We start from the raw sequence: 8367 nt of genomic DNA, 5'->3' as shown, positions 1-8367 counted from the left end.
AAATGTCTGAAAATATAGAAACTGTCCAAAAACACATTAGAGAACCTCGAACCTGCAGATGCAATAATCAAAAATGGCCGACTATTTCGTTCCGATAGCTTCAGTTGAACTACTTTCACTCAAATTAAGTATCTTAGTAGCCTACTTGCGCCACAATTGTTCTTAATAAAAACACCTGCCTCAGTCCCCATAGGCTCATCCAGCTGAGCTCTGTCTGTGGGGAACTCCTGGCTTCATCCCGGGACTTTGACATATGACAGTCATGCACAATTTAATGGAAGTGAGAACCACCTGTTCTTGTACTGGTAAAAGAGGAAATTAGGCTTATCTTTGGCGTGGCTCCAAAATGAAACTAGCGGGCATAGAGTCAGTCACACAGCCAGCCACAAGCGTAAAAGAGTATTATATCCTTCCTAGGCTATATCTTTGAACAGAAACACCCCCGGTCGGATTGCATGACTCAGGCTTTTGTGTGAGGCTCTCCCCTCACCTCGTATAGTGTTTCTCTGCATTATTCAAACGTGCCGTGTTTTCATCTCTGGTAACATGTAGGAGAATAATACACATGACGAGAGCAGTTCCCTTGAAACTCGGCGGTATTTCTCCTCTGCGTGTTTCTTTAATTTGCATGTTTCTGTTTTGATGGTACAGAAAATGTCATGTGCTGTGGAGCAGAACACAGCTGGTCTCGGTGGCATTTCCCCTTTTTTTTCTAAATCATGTAAAAAAATAACACTGACGCATAAATCATGAGATATAAGAGGAATCTCACAGTCACATCAGTCTGATTATTAGACACTTTTCCTGTTGTGATGATAGACATAGCTCTATAGATTATCTGTAGAAGGATTCCGATCACTACAACATGCATCACTGATAGTATAGGATGAAGGCGAGACACAGCAGGCAAAACATTGTTTTTTTCAAGCACTGGTCAATTTTGAGATTTTTGGCTATTTTCTTTCTACATTCTGAACCTCAAATCTCAACTTCTAAAGCACTTACAACATCTAAACTTTCCTTAGCACTATTCTGAAGTGTTATTATGTTCTTAATTGTCTTACATTTAGCACCTCCACAAAATCTGCCCTGCTGTCCAATGGTGGGATTTATATTGGGCAGACTGGCAGGGCAGCCCTTCCGCTCACTGACAAGCTGCCCTGTTATTCACCTGCCAGCTGATCCATTGGAAGCCTTACCAACACTCAAATTGTGCCATCGATCATAACTCCCCCAGCCTCAGTGTGGTGTGACTGTAGCCCCCTTTCTCTGGCTGCAGGTCGGCGCTTGAGGAAAATAAACCCCATTGTTGTGCCTCTAGAGTAACATTGGCGATACAGACCTAAGGATCTGATTTTCAAAAATAAACACCACTATTTTCCCTAGTCTAATCTTGATGCATTGTTATGCCTCAAAGCACTTTGAATTGCCTTGTGTCTGAATTGTGCTGTATAAATAAACTTGCCTTGCCTTGCATAAACGAAATCCATAAATAGGTTGTTCTGAGGCCAACAAGTTAGCACATCATCGACACAAAATCCACTTTTGCATTAGTTTGTTAGCAAACAATTACTTATTTACACATCGATCAGCATTATCATTCATTTAAAAGCCAACTCAAAACTCACCTCTTCAAGAAAGCATATGACCCCTGACCCACCCACACCACACCTGACCATTCCAAACCCCATCTTAAATTTGTATCTTGCTTTCCGTTGCTTTTGTTTCTTTTTTGTTTTGTTTTTTGTTTATTTTCTTATGTAGGCCTATTGTATATTATATGTCATGTAAAGCGTCTTTGAGTGACCTCCAAAAAAGCGCTATATACATTTTATCAATTATTATTATTATTATTATTTAGAGTCATGTGTCTATACACTGTACATCTAGCTTTCAGCTCTGTTTTTGGTCTGCACCAGCTCCTGAGGCAAACATCGATATCTCTATAGTAACAGAACATGCAACTTTCACCAGCTGGTCTCTAACTGTGGCTGTTGTTTTGCTGAGCAGGAAGTTAACGGTTGTTTTTTCAAGCGTTTTGAAGCGTTTCCAACATTGGTCGGACGCCTAAACAATGAGCTTCTTTGTGGCTCCATCATGAAATTAAATTTATTGTTATTATGAAAATACTGATTATAACTTCTTTAAATAGTATTCAAACCTGCTTTTGGATAAAATAATATCTGGTGTCAACTATGGCACTGTGAGAAATATAAAAGAGGATTTTTGGACACTACAAAAAAATCAAAAAAATAAAATAAAAATCTAATTACAATATTTAAAACCTGAAAATGAGCAAAATATGTGACCTTTAAGGATTCTGGAAACACCTTCATAACAGTTGTAAGTTGATAAATGACCTTTTCAAAGACATTTATTAGTCAGAAATTCGTATGCTTAACTGCGTGACTCAAATATAATGGTAGACACCAGACTTGTACCGGCCTTTTGCTTCGGTGCAGCGGGTAGCTAGGCAGCAGACTGTGTACAAATGAGTCATAGGTCTTCGGTGACCAACTGCATGCTGGCAGAAAGGCTGTTGGCTGATGACGCTCCCTCCATCTCTGTTTACACCACAGGTCTTGTTGACCAGTTTTAAGGAACGTTCACGGCCTTGTATGTTTCACGCCCCACACAGTCTGAGCCTCTGCTGAAATCACCCCTGCCAAATCGCATACTCTCTCTTTTTTACTATTCTAAAGATGACAATGAAATCTATGTTTCATCCATTGCATTGCTGGTTCTTTTTACTTTCTTTTCTTCGATATGACGTACCGGTAACTTCGGGTGCGCAGTGGATTGTGGTGGGTCAGAATCCCCTAAAAATATGGGTATTTTTACTGTAAGCATGCTGCGTCAGACCACACACATTGGGATGTCCTAAATCTTTTTATAGCATGCTAAATAGCAGCAGGGAACTATGGGTATTGGAACACAGCCCACATCTAACCACCAGTTCCTATTTTTTCCTGTTTGAGCATCATTCTCTTATGTGCACTCATACATGGCAAACCAGAGATGGCGGTCCAATCTGGCGGTGTGGCAGTGCACACCTCTGGGTCCCAGTGTGTGGGAGCAGAGGATTTAGGCTCTCATGAAACTAGAGTTAAAATTATGCCATGTTTGTTTCCCTCTGGGGCTCCCAGGCAGAAGATGAGATGTATTTTCTCAATTCTCCATGGCGCGGATTAGCAGAATGGCTCCCTAAGATAAAAACTGAGGAGAGAAAGTCTTTCATCTCTTATGCAATGACTCAGAGTCTGATACTGCACACACACACACACACACACACACACACACACACACACACACACACACACACACACACACACACACACACACACACACACACACACACACACTCAAACTGCTGTCAAGTTATCACAAATGAAGCATTACTTTAATTTGCTGCCAATCGCAAGGGGGATGATCCTGTCTATTCTGAGCTGCAAAGCTTCTGTTAAACATTTTTATGTGACTGCTGTTACTGCTGTAATTGCTGTCATGCTTTGTCCTCATGCAGTCGGTTATTACCTCTAGTCTAGCATCATGTGTCCTCACCATTAAGAGGTTTCTCTGGTAATGCTGTAAGTGATTCTATATGTCATCACTGAAACCACAACAGTTCAGTAGAAATGAAGCAGATAGAAGAGCCATTTTCATTCAGAGCACCTGGTTCACATACTGCCTCTCCCCTGAAGGCCAGACCTAATGAATCAGTGGAACTTTCAGTATTGAATCCAGTTCCTGTTTCTCTCTCCATGGCCTGCATTGTGATAATATGAAATACGAAACTTTTTAACTCTAGTCTCTGTTGAACTACAAGCAAACAGCATAGAGCCTTAATAAAGGGGGAACTCATTTGCAGAGCCACCACTGAGTTATTAATACGATACGGTTTGCGGTCTAGTTGGTAAAGACAGCATCGCAAATCCAGCGTTAAATCTCATGAGGTCAGTTACCGCGGGGAGATATTCATCTAAAACATCCACTGAGAATCAATGGAGTGTGGTGGATGTAAACCAATGAATGTGTGTGAAGAGGTTTAGACGACTCAACACAAGCTTCATTGTCATTAACGAATTTCGACAATTTGTGCTCTAGCATCTCTGCAACCTTGGTAGAATGGCCTAGAGGAAAGAGGGACCAACCAGTAACCATGAGGTCGCTGGTTCGATCCCCGGCACCGGACAGGAGGGTGTTATTTGTAAAACTAGTGGTTGGTATTACATCTACAGTGCCCACCATCTCTACCATTGTGTTCTTGAGCAAGGCACTTAACCCTGAACTACTCAAAGGGCGCCATAATTGACTGACCCTTCGCTCTGACCCCCTTCGAAATGTGCGAATAATGACCCCCTTTGAAATTATTTGAATAACGAATAATGAATAATGTACCCTGTGTAAAAAAAAAACTTAAATTAACTTAACCTTGTCAACAAAAACAACATGTGGCTGATATAACACTTGGAATGTCTGTGCGACTGCGTTGCATATTCTATTCTCACTTCAAATTCTTATTGCGGTGTCGATATTTTCAGACGAATTATCGCCAACATGTTTTCTTATTCGAGTTTTGGACAATAACAGTTCAGATAGAGGTGCAGTCATTCAGTGTAATGTACCAGAGAGCCGTTAACAGTAATCTGTCCGTCTGTTAAAGTCAGATCCGATCACCTGCAAAGTCACCAGTATGCCACTAAGTATTTGGCAACAACAACAACAACCACTCTGTCTTCTTCTTCATCTTCCAACAAGGGCATTCCCGGCAGACGCCCACTATATTGAAAAAATGCGTAAGACTGTTAAAGGTGCTACGAGGAACTTTTAAATATTTCTGTAACAGCAAACGAGACCATCAGTGGGAAGAATGCTATTTTTATATAGTTATTCTTAATGCCTTTGTCATGGGTATGCACGCTCACCCAGGAACTACAGCGGGCATAGGAAAAACACTACTGCTTTTGTCCAAAGGGGGTGCAAGAATTAACAAAAACAAAAAAGTTCCTCGCAGCACCTTAAAGTTTGTCTATTCCGTGCTACTATAGAAAGATGGCGGTGCAACATGGTGGTGCGACCCGCTCCTATGTAGACATAAAACGCTAATCGTAAGGTAATGCAAACAACAACTTTTTATTTTCAAGTGATTACAGTAATCAAAACATATGAATAATGATAATAATACGGTTTAGAAAAGAGCAATCATGTTTTCCGAATTCGTCACTCTTAGCCCTTCTTTTCCTTCTGTGTCTGTGGGAACAAGACTTTTTTCTTTTCGGTCTATCAATGAATGCCAAGATCATGCAATCAGTCCTGGTTACAATGTCAAGGCCCCTAGCCCAAGCTTTTATCCTCTCAGATGACAAATGAGGTGAAAAGCAAGGAGGACGTGACAGGCTCCGCGTTACAAAATGAACCAGACACACACAGGACACAGGAGTGCTCTGCGACGCCTTTGAATTTGGCATCTGGTCTTTGTTTGTTTTTTTGCGAAGCCCAAAAAAGCAAATCTCAAGTAGTGCCAACGACATGAAAGCAGGCAGAGGAGGGAATGCATCAGGGAAAAGGGGATCGAATGGTTAATAAACGATTGTCTCACATAAACAAGAGTCACATGATTTGAAAAGGGACAGTATAGTGTTAAGATGTCTGAGCTTGTTGGAGCCAGACGAAAAGGTTAACAGCTAATAGAGAAAGTTGCAGACGTTTCAAGGTGCATTCTCCTCCTCTGCTATGGAGCTGTTAGGCTGCATATTATCCCCCCAGATAACCTCATCATAACTCAGACAGTGAAGCAAAGGAAAAGGAGCGCCTACGTACCTATGAAGGATTTCTTGCCCGTCTTCATGATGTCCTGCTTCCCAAGTGTTTGATTATTATTATTTTGGTCTCTGATAAACGGTCACGTCCGTCTGCTGCAGTCAGAGCCTCCAGGTGATGGGGTGCATGAGAAAGATGTAGCCCTCCTGTAGAATATTCCCCTCTCTCTCTCTCTCTCTCTCTCTCTCTCTCTCTCTCCCTCTCCCTGTCTCTCTCTCTCTCAGTCCTTTCTCTGTCCTTTTCTCAGTGGCTCTCGTCTCGCTGCATCTCTGCTCTGCAAAAAAAGTCTTCGATTCACAAATAACTTTCTCGGCTGCTGCACTTCCCTCTTCCCTATTCTGCAGTTTTCTTTCCTCTTGTTTATCGCCGTGGCTACGCTGACACCAAATAGCTGAAACCAAAGATCTGTGACGCACCTGCTTCTCCTCCTCTGTACACCCCCACTACTCCCCTCCACCACACAGACACACACACACACACACACACACACACACACACACACACACACACACACACACACACACCCTCATTTGTTCTTTTATCTACCTTGAGAGCCTGGAACCAAACAAAAAGCAGGTGTCTGATTACGAGCTCCCGTGAGTGTGGGAGTCCCGCAGGAGGGGAGGTAAACTAGTCTCCATGACAGGGGAAACCACCTGAGGAACACAAACGACAGACACGGAGCATTGTGAAAATCTGCTTTTTAATTGGTCTTAGCTGCACAAAGCAACGTGTTCACTGCTCATCACCAGTCTACTCTCTTTCACCGTCTCTGAGGAGTTTCAAGGGGTGAAATTATCCGGTTGGTTCGTGACACCGAAAGCCCTGGTTGCTTTGTAAGCTGTCTGCCTATAGGGCTGTAGTCCATCAACTACAATGAGCGTGTTGAATTATGATACACTATTTACTCAGACAATATGGTGTGATAATTCTCCAGAATCACTGACTCTCAACAAAAATCAACATAATGAGCCTCTGGAACAGCTTCGGTCATCAAAACATTTGGTCCGACACACCGAAAGTTACATAGTGCACCTATAGTCACTTCTTTTTTTTTTTTTTGGGGCATTTTTTCTTTTATTAGACAGATTTTGGAGAGACAGTTGAAATGTGGCAAAGAGGGGAAGAGGGGAAGACTGCTGCGGGGCCTAGGCTCGGGGGGCAATGCTTTGACCACTGCGCCATTAGTGCCCCCTTTAAGTCACTTTTAATGTTAATTAATCCAAAGTGTTTCAATCTTTTCTCTAATCTGTTGGTTCAATGGTTTAATTCAATCAATCAATCAAGATGTATTTATTTACAGAGCTTTACAGTCCTGGGGAAGAGGATGTTCCTCAGTCTGTTAGTCGGTTCAAGAATCTTCTGGGCACACGGTGCAGGTGGCTTCCACACTTAACTTCACCTGGCAGTAAGCAGGTGCAAAGTACGGAAGGTCTTAAAGTCAAGTTAGACTCATTACAAAGAGATTTCACTTTGGACAGACAGACAGACAGACAGACAGACAGACAGACAGACAGACAGACAGACAGACAGACAGACAGACAGACAGACAGACAGATACTTTATTCATCCTTCAAAGAGAAATTATCATTGCTTGAGAAACATTCAAATATAAAATGTTAAGCTTGCCAAGTCCTTTTCCTAAAACAATAGAAACAGGCACACTCCTTGAACATTTAATTGTCAGGTCCATGTATTAAATTAACTTAGTTTCAGTTATGTAAAAACACTTGTATCAAGACTTTGAAAGGAAAATTCCTTTATATTTTAATTGAGTTAGAAAAAGGAGCTAGAAGGACATATCCCTAAATAACATGGCACGTTACACAGACACGGAATCTTTGTTATTTACTACCCTTATTCTCTCACATAATGATGTTTTGTGTGCGAGCCGAGAACACATCTGAATTGCATATAAAGGCATATATTATACATAAACGCTGAGAAGACAACAATACGTTTTTTACAGCATTTGAGGTACAGATTCCTGCCCTGCTGCTGAACTCGCTAACTTCACACAGCAAACACAAACTGCTGCTCCCAACGCAGACTAACGAGCATTATTCAAATTTCAAATCCTCCAGGGGTCAAGGAGAGTTTGTTTGACGAATTCATCCAAAACCAAGCGTGAAAGAGAATTGGGCTTTTTTTTTCACTGAGTCATCTTATATCTGCAGGGCCTGTGTTGAAATGAAGCATCTTTGCCAACCAACACATTTGTTTTAGCCTTTTCATCACCCCTGACAACACTGCACGACACAGTTAACAGGGAAAGAGAAAATAAATAGACATTGATATCAGGAAACTTGAGCAAAAAAAAACTGCAGGGATTTTTTTTTTTTTGTGTGTGTTTTTTTAAATAGTAATACAGCATTTGGGTTTTCATGATGAGGCACATAAATGAGGTCACAAAAACACCTTGACTGGACAGATTTTTACAGGGTCGTGCAAGACGGATATGAGTTTTTGTTGTGCAGAAAACATCTGCATTGGTTGATTCAGAGACGTGATTGTTTGTTACTTTCGATCTCTGGCTTCCTCGTTGGG

This window comes from Ammodytes marinus (genome assembly GCF_949987685.1).
Source record: "Ammodytes marinus genome assembly, chromosome: 17".
Classification (NCBI taxonomy): Eukaryota; Metazoa; Chordata; class Actinopteri; order Uranoscopiformes; family Ammodytidae; genus Ammodytes; species Ammodytes marinus.
This window is presented reverse-complemented; position numbering follows the sequence as displayed.